Here is a 14,015-nt window from a genome sequence, read left to right as displayed (position 1 = left end):
TCTTGCAGAGCAGGAACTCACAGAGATCCGCCTGCCTCTGTCTCCTGAGTACTGGGATTAAAGGCGTGCAACACCATTGCCCGGCTGAAATATATCTTAAGACATAAAAAATTTCATAAGGGAATGGGAAAATGTTTTGGAAACCCTTTTTTCCTATTTATTTTTGTGAGAGAACTCTGTTTGATGCTAGGAATGAGATAAATAAACAAACAAAAACAAAACCCAGATAGTTTTACTGTTATGGTTAAGAATTAGTGTAACCCTCATGCAGAGTGATTGGCAACATACTACTTGTCATGACATGTTTATTGAAGCAGCCTTTGTCTATATGTCAAATTAGTTTTGTTCAAGATTGTTTACTAAAGGTATGTTAGAGCAAAGATTAGAAATAAATCAAGTACCCTGTCATAGATAGTTGCCTAAGCAATGCACCACATAAAACTTACAAAGAATAAGCATGAGTTCTATGGTGAGGTGTAACGAGTGTCAGACAGTGTGAGATGAAACCTGTAGAGTGTACAACGGTCCTACAGTAAGCTTCCTTTCACACGAAAAGAACAGTAGGATATGTATTTCATTTCCTGAAGAAACTCTTCAAGGAGAAAGAATTTATAAATACTGGCCCTGTCTGAGATTAGGAACAACAGAGGCAACTGAGAGACAATTATTTTCTTTAGACCAGTGAGAGCATCCTACTTATTTAAAAATGGGAATATGAGAGCTGAGGGGGAGAATACGCAAATCATTGTTTTGCTAATTCTAAAGTAGAAGATTGTATGTTTGCTTTGTAAAATAATAGTAGATTTTTCAAAAAAGCATACACCCACAGGACTAAAGGAATGGAAAAGAAGCAAAATTTGGAAGCTAGAAAGCAGTCGAATGTGTGGTACTGACCTCAGCAGGACTCGGAAGCAGAATTCGTTGCTGACAGTGGGAAAATCTGAGCTGCTCTCACACTGCAGAATAACCAAGAGGCTCAGGAACTGGCACTTCCAGGTATGTGTGGAAATGGGTTTGGAGATAGAACTAAAAATAGGATAACTGACGAAAGTCAGCTATGAAATATTTAAATAAATACCCAGTGGCATAGACACAGCTTCCTTCTTCAACCTGATAGGATATCAGAGGTTTAATTTTCAGAGCAGATAAAATTTTAAAAATGTAGAAACTCTCTGGATTGAGAAGCACACACGCATGTCCCCCACTCACGCATGCACACGTGTGTGGTGGCAGGGAAGAAGGGCTGTTATTTGAAATTGAATTGAAAACAATGTGATGGGTTGTGTATTTGTGTACCAAACATCCAGACCCGCTTGACTACCAGAGTGGTGGTGAGCCAGTCCAGGCAGAAGGTGCTTCCTTGTGGAATCTGGCTTAGCCAGAAAAAAGGAATCTGACAAGCAATAAAATGAAATGTTCTCTGCTCACTCCACAATAGAGATCTCAGTAGCCAGTAATCAAAAACCAGCTTGTATTGGATGCTTCTAAAACTGCTTTAGGGTGTCTTTCTTGACTATGAAATACCAAGGATCACTTAGTAATTGACATAAAGATCTGATCTCATGCAGAATACTGACCATAGAGGACATGTTGCATCGTGAAGATTTGCCTTTCCAGACTAGACGCTAAGTATTTCCTCTAGTTGTTGGGTGAAGCTGGCAGCTGAGGGCTCACAGGTGAGTCGTCTACCTGGCTAAAAGTTGCTTCTTTCATCAGGAGCTGCTTGAATGAGGTGCCGGACAGAGACAGGAACACCAAGCCCTGGTTTGTCTTAATTAAGGAGTATTCTGAAAGTCTAGTTCAGAAGCCTCCCCACTCCCAGCCATGCAGCTGCATCACAGTGTCTGTATGTCTGTCTCCGGCTCTCCCTCCTTTCCTTACACATATTCTTTAGACATGAATGTAAGGGAGACTTAGGGAGTGGAGAGATGATGAATGATGGGCTAGGAAGGGGGAGCTGAGAATGGTCAGTATGCACAGTGTATATGTGTGAAATTGTCTAAGAACAGATTTCATAAAAATTGTGCAATGACAAAGTGATACTTTTCTCAAGGACACACCCCAATTAATCATCTGCCTGAAAATTTGGACCTAGGCAACTACTACAATAGAATTCAATCTTAAGAAAGAGAACGTGTAGGATAAAAAGAGGTAAAGAACCCTAGAGAAGGGACTGTATTGCATCCATCATAGAAAAGTGAAGAACAAGAAACCAACATTCAAAGAACATAACCATGTCCAGAAATGAAAAGAAATGGTTGTAGGAATGACAGACCTCAGCAGATGTATTAGGAGACGATAAAGTTGAGGAAATCATAGGGAATAGTGGGATAAGGTGGACAAAAGAAGCATTTAGGATGTAAATGTTTGGCATCTGTATCAAGGATATTGAAAATGAACAGAGAAATAGGTGTCTTGAAGGATATGCGCAGGAAAGCAATTTTTTAGCAAACTAATTAAATAACATTTCCAGAACTTGAGACGGTAAGTTTCCAAGATGAGTGCTTGACCCAATGATAGGTCATGATGTGATGCCTCAGAGCAAAAGCTTACAATAGTAGTAGTCACAGGAAGGACCTGCAGGTAGCCAGAGTTAGATAAAGTGCAAGTGCCAAATTAGTTAGGAAGCAGAAGCAACAAGAGTGGGTTTCAGGGTCCGGCTAGGCTGAAGGACTGAAGGTTGCTCCCCTCCACGCCAACACAGACATGTATTGTTTGACATGTAATAAACATGACAAAATGTACAAAACATTGAATTAAAAAAATTTCTGAAATAGTATGGAAAGATACAGTGTGTGTGTGTACTAGAGTTGAAAGGGGGACTGGTCATCATTCATAGAATTTACAAGAAAAGAATGGAACATGATTCTTTTTTTTTATTTTAGTTCTCTGCTTCCTGAGATCTCAGCATTACCTTCTGATCAATCTGTTGAGGTTTTTCATTTGTGCCATCATGTCCTTACAATACAGAACATGGAGGAGGTCACTGTCTTTGTGTCCTTGATGGTATCTAAGTCAACATACATTGGAGGTCCTGCACACTCATCTGTTTTGCAGTTCTGTCCACAGTAGCCAAGACATCCTAAGTGCTTACTAATAGTGAATAGATATAAAGATGCATATATTAATTAATAAAATATTTATGAGAGCCATTCATCCTCAAAGCACAAAATCATGTTATTTTTCAGGAAACTTGTTGGAGTTGGTGTTCATGTCCCATGAAATAAGGCAGACCCAGGAAGACAAACCTCACAGGTCTTTTATTGTGTGCACTGTGATGTAAAGATAGGGAAGTCGAGAAGTATTTGGGAAGAGGAAGGGGAGAAAATTTGATAAAAGTAATAACATTATCAACGTGTATAGAAGTATTATAGGGCAGGTAGGATGGTGCATGCCTTTAATACCCGCACTTAGGATGCTGGGGCTGGCAGATCATTTAAGGCCTAGTCTACATAGTGAATTCTAGGCCAGCCAGAACTACATAAAGAGAGACCTTGTTTTTTTTAAAAAAAGATGTCACAATGAAATGTACTACTTTTTATAGTTAGTACATACAAATTAAAACAAAAAGAAAGAAACAGTTTCCCTGAAGCTCTAGCACTCTCCCCCACATGTTTTCTCTTATGGTCGTAATGGTATTCTATGCTGTTCTCAATATACAGGTTTCCTGGTTGTCTAATCCAAGTTATAGTTCACTCTTCAAAATTAGATAGGATCTTAAGTCCCTCTGAACAACCTTGCCTCTGTAGACAGGACAAAATCATGAGCACGTTGGAGAGGAAGCCAGAAGACTATGGGAAATGGGAAAGGGAAGATTTATGTTGTAGAGATGGTTCTGGTCAGGTAGCAGGGAAAGTAAAGAATCCACTCACTGGGAGGAGAGGAAGAAGAGCAGCGTCAGAAATGAGTTTCTCATTCTTTGGTTTTTAGCCTGAGGAGAGTTGAGGGTCAGATGGGGTGAGAGGAACACTGAATTCCTAGAAGGGACTGCTCAGCAATCAGTATGGGAACTGGACTAAGCCAAACACATCTGGCTTGAGTCATGGAAGAGATAGGATCTGAAGGATCCTATGGATCCCTGGGGTCTGGAGTAATTGCAGTTCCTGTAGAACATAGACTGTGGAGACCTGCAGAGGCTGCAAGATTTTCCAGAACATGTGGAACCCCAATGACCACATGGGGCCTTTTACTTGCACTATTGCAAACGAAAATTCCTCTACTCCATTTTCTCAAGAAAGGAAGATGGGGGAGGGAAATGAAAAGCAAAGGCTTTGAACTTAGCCATGATTGAATATATAGAGTTTTAAAACACAAGTAAGTTGAGTTACATTTAGCCAATGAGTACGTCCTACTGGGATGGGGTTCCAGAGTCAGAGGTCACTAACATACCAAATTTACTATTTCTTTCCTTACTTCAAAATATTTGAATTATCCATATTTTATGCATATTTTACTGATTTTTTAACCCATTGAGGGAGGGGATAACTGGAAAAGTGGAGACAATAAAATTTGAAGATGAAGGGGTGTGAAACCTTCAAGAAAAACTAGATGTACATGATCTCAGCATCAGGAGTATGTAAAAATAAAATAAGGTTATTTAGCTAGTCAATTTTCTCCTGACAAGTTTAATGTTTAGTGATTTTTTTTTAAAGTATACTAAAAGGCAAGTATGAACTCATTTAGCTGAGTGTTTATGGTGCATGCATTACAATGCATTTTCATTATGTAAAATTTATTATATAACCATGATTCACACAGAAACAATCTACCGAGTCACTGTTTTTATTTTGTTCACATTAAATTTTTTCCTTACTATATATTTATATATATATGTATATATATATTTATATATATATGTATATATATATATATTTATATATTTAACCAAGTTGAAACAACAGAAAATTTCTACCATTTAAAACAAATATAACCTGCTCAGTGATCAGATTTATTTTCTAATTTCATCACTAATGTTGTAATAGCTACTAAAATACATGAATAAATTTTAATATACAGATCGAAAAGCCAGACATGCGGTATGTTTCCGAGGCTCTGGTATCATTTGAACAGACGGCAGAGTTATGTTCTGCAGATCAGAGTGTGATTCAGAGACTCCACTCCACATGCAGCAGCTTTGCCTCCACTAACGTTAGTGGAGTTTACATGCACCTGGTCAGAGGCAACAACTGAAATTTGTTGAAAGGCAAAGAGAGATGATTTTTAGCTTTGCCTAGAGTTCCAGGAGCGTGGACCATATTATTAAAAGCTCTGTGAAAGGCCTTTATTTAGGAACTGGGACGTAGAAGCTTTATATCAAACTGATACATGTGTACTGCATTTGGGCTGTCAGAGAAAAGGGAGCTAGAAAAAACAAAGGCTTTGTGAAAGGCCATTGTGGGATTTGTAGAAATGGGAAATAGTGTGAATTTTGGATGAGGTAATTTGAGAATATGAGAAATTGTTAATCTGAGACAAAACGTGACACGTCACTGTGGCTGGTGAGGTACTCGTGCATATGTACACGTGTGTTTGGGTCTCTCACACTCATTTACAGTATGTGTGTTTTAGCCAGGATTTGAGCAAACAGAATCGTGTTGCCCATTGACGGGATTTCTTCTCCTTGCTTCAAGATCATTAAATCACTAAATCCAAATGTCCCAGAATAAAGTGTCTGGGGAATTGGAATGAAAAGCCAATCTGTGTCTCTCCATACATTGCTTCCGAGGAACGGGCTTCTATTAAACTTATCTAGTTTTTTTAGTATTGCCAAGAAATAAGTCAGATAAGTATTGAACCACACAGACATGGCAATATGTAATAGTTTTAGGTTCCTATAGACAAAATTGCATTTGAAAACACTTCTGTTTTGAGAAGTGCTCGGGCTATGGACCCATTCATTCATTCAATACATTCCCAGCAAAGTCATACTGGGTGCAGCCACGATTTTGATGCACAGACAAAAGTTCCTGACCTAGTATATTTTACAAGTGAGCAAGTTGTGTTAAAGAATGTGGAAGATGGAGATTAGAGAGATGGCCTGGTGGTTAAGATTGTGTACTGCTCTAATAGAAGGCCTGGGTGTGGTGGCCATCACCAGTTCAGGCAGCTTCAATCCCAGGGGATCTAATGCCATTCTAGCCTCTGCGGGCACATACTCATAGATGCACACACCCCACACTTATACCCATAACTTAAAATAAATCTTAAGAAATCAAAAAATATAAAGGAATGCTAAAAATGTTAGTAATTTTTGAGGTAGTTACTAAGTTTTTTAAAAACTAAATTACTATTATAAATTCTTAAATATTTGCACAAAATTGACATGCATACTTTCATTGCATCATGTTTTTCAATTAAAAGACTTATGTGTATGGTGTGTGGCCTGCACGTGTGTATGTATGTATATATATGCACCACATATATTCCCTTGGCTCACGAAGTCAGGGCAGTGTGTGTCAGTTCCCCTGGAGTTGGAGTTATGGGCTGTTGTGAGTTGCCATGTGGATGCTGGGAACCAAACCCAAGTCCCCTGAAAGATCAGTAAATGCACTCAATGGCTAAGCCATCATTCCAGCCTCTGCACAATTATTTGTAATGCTTCTAAACCATGACGTCCTTAAATGGGCATCAATAGAAAGTAATATGTGCTAAACATTTTTTGTGTAAGTGATGGAGATTTATCCCAAGTTTTGCACTCATGAGGCAGATGATCTGTAGCTGAACTTCATCTCCACCCCTTCACCTCCAGCCCATGGCATGTTCCTTGACTTTTCTATAGATAAGCTCCTCTCACTAGAATAGTCCAGGATACTTTAGTTTTCTTGAAACTTCCAATCCCCTTCTGAAATTCCTGAGCACACATGCCCTTTTGACTTAAACATGAAAACTGGTGGGATATGGAGGGATCTGGTGAAAAGCTAGCCTGCCTCCTCCCTCACACCCTCACCTCTTCGGAAGAACGCCTTTGTGCCTCAACATCTTGGGGATTGTTTGGTGTCTCAGACTTAAATTAACTGAGATGTGGGGTAGATGGTATTGTATGTTTGAGCCACATCTGAGCTACAACTGGGAAGGAAGAAATCCTTTCCTATTTCTTTCTTTTTTAAAAAAATATTTATTTATTTATTATTTATACAGGCAGTCCAGAAGAGGGCACCAGATCTCATTACAGATGGTTGTGAGCCACCATGTGGTTGCTGGGAATTGAACTCAGGACCTTTGGAAGAGCAGGCAATGCTCTTAACCACTGAGCCATCTCTCCAGCCCCCTCCTTTCCTATTTCTTATCGACAAATCTGAGGCTAGGTATCATGGGTCATGCCTTTATTATTTATTTATTTTTAATTTTTAAATTGATTTTACATATTAACCACAGTTCTCCCTTCCATCCTTCCTCCCATCTTCCTCCCACCTTCCAACCCACTCCCCATCCACTCTTCCTAAAGGGTAATGCCTCCCATGAGGAGTCAACAAAGCCTGGCACATTAAATTGAGGCAGGACAAAGCCCCCTCCTCCCACATCAAGGTAGAGTGAGGAATCCCACCATAGGGAACAGACTCCAAAAAGTCAGTTCATGTACCAGGGACAGATCCTGGTCCCACTGCCAGGAGACCCTCAAACAGACCAAGCTACTCCACTGTCTCCCACATGCAGAGAACCTATTTCGGTCCCATGCAAGCTCCACAGCTGTAGAATTTGAGCTTCCATGAGCGTGGTTCGGCTGTCTCTCCTTTAATCCCAGGACTTTGAGGCAAGACTGGGAGAATGTTTCTGAGCTCAAGGCCAGCCTGGTCTATGTAGAGAGTTAGTTCCAGGTCAGTCAGGGCTGCATAGTAAGGTCTTGTGTTAAAAAAAAAGATTAAGTGCTCAAATGTGAGCTATGTTATAGTGTATGGACAAGTCATCTCCACTCTGCTCCCAGTCACACAGCAGGATTGCAGTCCCTTACTCTCTGGATTAAGTGGACTGCATCATATGTCCTAGCAAATGTAAACCGAGAGAACAGCATGTCTGCCAGGGGAGAAATGGTCAAGAGTGTCGCTTCTCAAGCTTCATTTTGTTATGACACATCTTCCACATAAAAACCTGGATGTTTTAGTAATTTTAAGGTTGAGATCCTAAGCCATCTATGGTGACACATGCCTGTAATCTCAGCACTTAGATGCAGAGACTTTTGGATCACATGTTACAGGTTAGACTGGGTTATGAAGCAAGTTCTAGGTTAGACTAGCCTATAGAAAGTAAGACATTTTCTCTAGGAAAAAAACAATGAAACCTTAGGGTTTCACAATTAACTATGTATTAATTATCATAGCAGTAATTAAATATGTTGCAATTTAAATTTTTCTATTAATTTTTTACATAGTATATTCTATGATCATATTCTTTCCCTTCGACCCACTCTTCCCAAATCCTCCCAGCTTCCTATCCACTCAATTTCATGTTTTTCTCTCTTTCAAGAAAAAAACCTTCTATTTTCTATTGTTGCTGTTTATTTGTCTTGATCCAGGGTCTCACTGTGCAGTTCTGGCTGGCCTGGAACTCACCGTGTAGAACAGACTGGTTTTGCACTTTAAGCCATTCTCCTGCCTCTGCCTCTTGAGTGCTGGGTCTACAAATGTGCACCACCACTCCCAGCTCTATGCTGCTGTATTTTGCAAGTAGCTTATTATCATTTACTTCAATGCAAAAATTAAGGCTAAAAAAAAGCTACAAGGTTTTGCAGCTATATCTGAGTCAGGAAGCCTCTCTTAAATGAGAGCACTTGTCTCTAGCAAGCAGAGCCCACCCAAGAAAGGGCTGATATCAATAAGCTGTGCTTTACTCCATTCTTTTATGACTAGAATTACTTCCCAAGCTCTCTCAGTTTTTATGTGGATGCAGTTTTCCACAGTGGGCATCATTCTGTTGACTGAGGTTTTCTGCCCCACACGGTCCTGCAGCTGTTAAGTCCCAAAGAATCACACAGAGGTCTACATTAGTTGTAAACCAATTGTCCCATTAGCTCAGGCTTCTTGTTTACAATTCTTATAAGTTACATTAGCCCATAATTCTTATCTGAATTAGCCATGTGGCTTGGTACATTTTTGGTGAGGCAGTCACATCTTGCTTCCTCTGCTGCTGGGTCACAACTGCTGACTACAGAATCTTTTTCCCAGAATTCTCCTGTTCTCATTGCCCCAATTCTACTTCCTGCCTGGCTACCTGCCAACCAGCATTTTATTAAACAAGTATAAGAAACAAATGTTTACAGGGTAAAACCATTGTCCCATGGTAATTTTCTAGTGTAACAGTAAAGTTTTATTGCTTTCTCTGGTTTCATTCTTTTTCGTTTTGATGCAAAGAGTTATCACAAAGATCTAGAATTTTTATGCTCCTCTTTGTTCTGATTTTGTTATGATTACAGTCTTATTGAAGTAAAGACATAGGAGTGAGAATCGACTAAGAGAAAATGCAAGGGAGGTACTGCTTCACAGTAGGAGCCTCCATGTGGGAAGTTTCTAGTGTCTTCAACCCATGGAGTCAAGGTACAGCCACCAACTTCACACAGCGATGTATAATGACATATACAGAAAATTGCCTATCAAGGAAGATCACCCAAGCTTTTGAGTTCAAGTATTTACTAGGATTGTATCATATAGGAAAGCGTGATTGAGTCACTGACTGAATTGAATTTAGTCTCTAGGTCTGTTTCCATCGGGGTGATACCACATGTCTCAAAACTCCAACTCTTTAGTAACAGGATTAATTTTTGAGGAGTAGCCAGGCCTCCGTCCTGTATCATTTCATATAGATTATCAATCACTTAGTGTCTAGTTAGAGTTTCTATTGTAGAAAGAGACAGCATGACCATAGTAACTCTTATAAAGGAAAACACTTAATTGGAGCTGGCTAACAATTTCAGAAGTTTAGTTCATTATTAACATGGCAGGAAGCATGGCAGTGAAGGGAGCAGGCAAAAGCACCTTGGTCTGAGTACTGCCATTTTGACTTCAGGATGAAATAAAGTTCAGGTTCCCAAGACCTAGGGGAGCTGAGACCTTTCCAATGGCTGACTGACCTCCTCCTTAAACCATAGAAATTGTCATTACACATCTTTAGTTCTCTAGAAACGTTATGGTTGTTCCTAACAACAGAAGGAACAAATGAGTCTGGATGGTTGGACTGAAAGGCTTGCATTCTATGTCAGTTGACAGTGATGGAATACTCAAGGAAGCCCCAATCTCTAAATCCTGATTGGTGAAAACTGGAACTGGAACTTGGCAAAAAATGTTCATGAGTTTTATGTTTATAGACCCCACTTCTGCCCATGCTTGGGGCTATCAGGAGAAACATGGCTCCCAAGTCCTTGTCCTGCAGCCCTGATCCATCAGTGACGGCTTATGTGGTGAATTATTAAAATGTTTGGGACCATAAGTGTTGTCTCTCGCCCTCCTCATGGTGCCTAATGGGTTAGGTTTAAGAACAGATGTGGCAGACATGGTGCTGAAGAAGGAACTGAGAGTACTGCATTTGGATCTTCAGAGTGACACAATCGGCATGGCTTGAGCATCTGGGACGGTGTGACACACTTCCTTCAACAAGGCCACACCTACTCCCAAAAGGCTACACCTCCTTATAATGCTACTCCTTATGGACCTATGGGGACAACTTTTATTGAAACGGCCACACCTGGTTAGTATAAGCCATGAGACTTGTGGGTAATTGCAAGGTTCTTCCTGCCACTTAGGAGATTTTTCAGGACCATCCCCTTGGAACTGAAGATCAAGGTCAGAAAATTTTCATAGTTACAGCTTAGATCTTGACTAATAATTGCTAAACACTTTCATGAATTCCATTCTCTGGCTATCATTTGCCATCTTTTTCTATTTTCTTTTTCTCTTTATAACTGCTGTATTCCTTTAACATCACTAAGACATTGGCTCTCCCACCAGCTCAAACCGTTTTAGCAGCCATTCTTCCTGCTTTAGTTAATTTACTTAGATTCATCATAATCTGTTGTTGGTTGTTTTTATAGTCTTTTGCTCTTTGCCTGCCACCCAGCTCCCAAATAAATACACATGGAGGCTTTTTTTTTTTTTTTTTTTGGTTTTTCGAGACAGGGTTTCCCTGTAGTTTCTAGAGCCTGTCCTGGAACTAGCTCTTGTAGACCAGGCTGGCCTCGAACTAGCAGAGATCCGCCTGCCTCTGCCTCCCGAGTGCTGGGACTACAGGCGTGCGCCACCACCGCCCGGCTGGCTTATTCTTTCTTATGAATGCCTGACCTTAGTTTGGCTTATTTCTAGCCAGCTTTCCAGCTTTTCTTTTCTTTTTTTTTAAAAAAAGATTTATTTATTATGAATACAGTATTCTCAGTATTCTGTCTGCAGGCCAGAAGAGGGCACCAGATCTCATTACAAATGGTTATGGCCACCATGTGGTTGCTGGGAACTGAACTCAGGACCTGTGGAAGGGCAGGCAGTGCTCTTAACCACTGAGCTATCTCTCCAGCCCCTTTCCAGCTTTTCTTAACTTAAATTATTCCATCTATCTTTAGCCTCTGGACTTTTTCCCTTTTCTTTTGTAATCGCTCTTTTTTTTTTTTTCTTTTACTTGTATCTGACTATGTGACTGTGTGGCTGGGTGGCTGTGTAGCTGGTGGCTGGCCTATTCTTATTTCACTCCTTGATCTTTCTTGTTTCCCAACCCTTCTTTTTCTCCTTCATTTATTCTCTCTGCCTGCCAGCCCTGCGTATCCTTTCTCCTGCCTTGCTATTGGCTGTTTTGTTAGACCAATCCTGTGTTTTAGACAGGCAAAGTAACACAGTTTTACAGAGTTAAACAAATGCAACATAAAAGACTACAGCACACCTTTGCAGCATTAAAACAAATGTTCCACTGCATAACAAATGTAATGCATCTTAAAATAATATTCCAGAATAATCCTTCCTAGAAAATTCCTTCATAAGTTTCCTTTTTCTCTTTGATTCATTGCCCTTACTTAGTCAAAACTATATACCTTCCAGTTGTTTATTCTGGGCCTGTAACTGTGAAGCTAAATATGGTTAGTGAAAGATACCCAGCCTAGCTGATTAGTTTTCTTTGGGACCTGAGACCACAAGCCTCTTGTAGGGCCTGATGATACACATGATAGCTGTATCTATCTAATCTAGAAGGTGAGAGAGTAAATTGATGGTTATTTTTTGTACTTTCCCTTTCATATAATACTTTAAATTCTTTGCATTCATTTTCTTCCCCAATAACCTCTATAGCTACTTTATAAAAAATTTAAAGGGAAATTCCATAAAATCTCACTGTCATATCAACCAGCATTTTGCCAATAGCCTCTATTTTCACCAACATTACAAATAAATTAAAATTACTTAATCCTAAATATACCTTCCTGGAAAGAGAATCTTATTGGAAAACCATTCATCTACCATCTATCCATTACCTGATTAACTCTAGGATATGGTGCCAGGTCACTGTACATCACTCTACCTCCTTGATCCTTCTTTCAGTGGATAGAATGGTTTTTCTCAAAGAAGAAGGCCCATACTCCATGGTATGTATGCTGAGGTAACAAGTAAAGCATGGTAGTATGAGTTCTTTAAAACTCCTGTTGTTTTAGGATATTTTGAATCAGAGTAACCTTGGAGGTATACTCTTGGGCATACTTATTAAATTGGCATGGAATATCTTGAGGTAGAGTCCAAGAATCTACAATATAGCAAGTTCCCTAAAGTCATGTTTGTATACAATCAAGTTATCTATGCTTATTAAAATAGAATTGGGAAAGATTCTCAGAGGCAAATTTAGCCAAAAGAATTGACTCATTCATGATTAGGAATGAGGGGGTGCAACACACTCTAAAACTCACGTCTCCTATTTCAGTGCTGTTGGTTTTGCCTTTACCTATTAAGGTTTTTTTTTTTTTTGTCTTTATGTTCTGCTTTTAGTTATAATATAATTAAAACTTCATCGAACTTTGATTTTTTTGTACTTTGAGATTTTATTAGGGGTCTTTCTTGTGGCACAGTAGAAAAGCATTGGCTTTGAAATCAACTTGCATTCCATTTCTGTTACAATAGGTGTATGATGTCAGCAAATTTAGTAAACTGTGTGATAATTCTCAACTCCTTAGCTGTTAAATGGAGATAATGCTTGAACTATGAGGTTTTTGTTAGGATGTAACACATAGAGGCTTACAGTGCTTTTTTCATTTTTTTCTTTTACAATTTGTAGCTAATTTTTATTTGAGATGGATTTAACTTGATTACAGACATTTGTCATATTCAAATTCCCATTTGTGTTTACATTTTTATAATAGGTAGTTTGATGAAGAGTCAAGGTGTTTTTCTGCTTAATTCGTTGTTCTTTCTATTCATAGTACACAGTATTAATCTATCTCTCTAAATAAGGACACATACATCAAAGTAGCAAGCTAAGAAATACTCTTGCTCAAATTATTGTACTCTTGATGTCCTTCAAACAAATGTTTTGGTCTAGTCTCAGGTTAGAGCAGACATGGTCTTTACCCTCAGGTATCTTAGATTATTCAGTGGGAAGACATTGTCAAGTGGAAAGGTAAATAAAAACAGAAGATTTATTAGCATTCAAAGCAACTTTAGAAGAGTTGCTTCAGGTATACATTGACGTTGCCAGGCCAGGAATACGTGTTAATTCAACTCTCTGGAGAATGGCCAGTTTTTATTGAAACAAAGGTTTCCATCAGGATCAGAGCCAGATAGCACAATGTGCTCCTGTGTCCAAGGCAATAGGAGAAAGAATGCTGTTTTCCCCTAGATATTTATGAGTCTCTACTGCAAAGTCATAGGCTATCAAGTAAACAGTGATGATCAGTCTTGTCAACTCCATTGTACTGAGACAGTCCCAGAAGATTAATAAGGCATAGCAGGGTGTTTCTTGAATATACCAGAGAGCTCTGACCAAGTCAATGGATTAATTATTTAAGGCATTCATAATATGGTGACATTATTGAAAGGTTGGAGAGTAGGATTTGGGCACTGAAGTCA

Source organism: Arvicola amphibius, chromosome 3 (genome assembly GCF_903992535.2).
Source record: "Arvicola amphibius chromosome 3, mArvAmp1.2, whole genome shotgun sequence".
NCBI classification, from domain to species: domain Eukaryota; kingdom Metazoa; phylum Chordata; class Mammalia; order Rodentia; family Cricetidae; genus Arvicola; species Arvicola amphibius.
Note: the sequence above shows the minus strand (reverse complement) of the source record.